Genomic DNA, 1,141 nt, shown 5'->3' on the forward strand with positions numbered 1-1,141 from the left:
CCACGTACAACGTAGGCACAGACAATTAAAGGAGGGCACCCCAGCTCTGGCGTCGTTTTCAAATAGCTCACTTGCTTCCAGCTACTCCAAAAATACCAACTTCATAATGTTCACAAAATAACGCTGATATCTTCAGAATTCACTTTGCCCCAGTTGGTAAATATTTATATTCTGAGGTTTGTTTTAGGGTAGGCCTATAACTTGGCAATAAATCATTTAGTAGTTAAAATTTGAGCGGAAGAAAAAAACATTTTATTTTCTTCAAATATCCAACACAAATTTACAAACATGTAAATTAAACATTGTATTTCTTTATCGGTCTTGTTTCTGCTCTTTGTCATCAGAACTTAGTTTGTTAAAGAGTTGAGCCCGGTATGTCTCCGCGTGTCTGACGTGCTCTACGTGTCTGTGTTGAATAGCAATGTGCCGCCGACCCACACCACGGGTCTGTGACAGCACCCATCCCCCCACCCATCTGTGATTCTCTGTCACTGAAAAGCCCCAGTGCCTGCTTGCATGCGACCCGGGCAGACAGTGGCGGTGCTGCAGATGTCTGTCTGTCTGCACATGTCTGTCTGTCTGCAGATGTACAGCATGGTTTCGTCTGGTTAGCTGCTCCGCTTTCTCACGCGACAGGAAATGTTGTTTAGTTCTTAAGCGACGAGGCTTTGAAGGAAAGAACAGCAGGTCCAACCAGGATGCACAAATTATGAAAACAATAACGAAATGCCCGCTATTACAGTATGCAAGCACTCAGGTGATATGTTGTTCCCCACAGTTTCATGTTAACAATAACACATTCATAAATAAACAAGAGCCCCAGAATATATACCAATAAGGCTAGTTTACAGAAAATATATATTGTACAAAAATATACCAAATACATCATAAAAAATACATTACATTAAGGTCACTAAATGGCAGACATTGTGTTTTCTAATACTGAATGAATACAACCCAATTCAGTTGACAATTAAATGGATTCTGTGTGACTCCAATAATATATATTGCTCTGTAAATGGACAGTTCAAACTCTCAATATCATCCACTTCCAGAATAGGACCAAATCAGGCCAACTCTCCCACAAGCAACGCACACTTCTTGGGTCTACGGCGCCATCTAGTGGCAAAGCCCAGTACTA

This window comes from Gadus macrocephalus, chromosome 19 (genome assembly GCF_031168955.1).
Source record: "Gadus macrocephalus chromosome 19, ASM3116895v1".
NCBI classification, from domain to species: domain Eukaryota; kingdom Metazoa; phylum Chordata; class Actinopteri; order Gadiformes; family Gadidae; genus Gadus; species Gadus macrocephalus.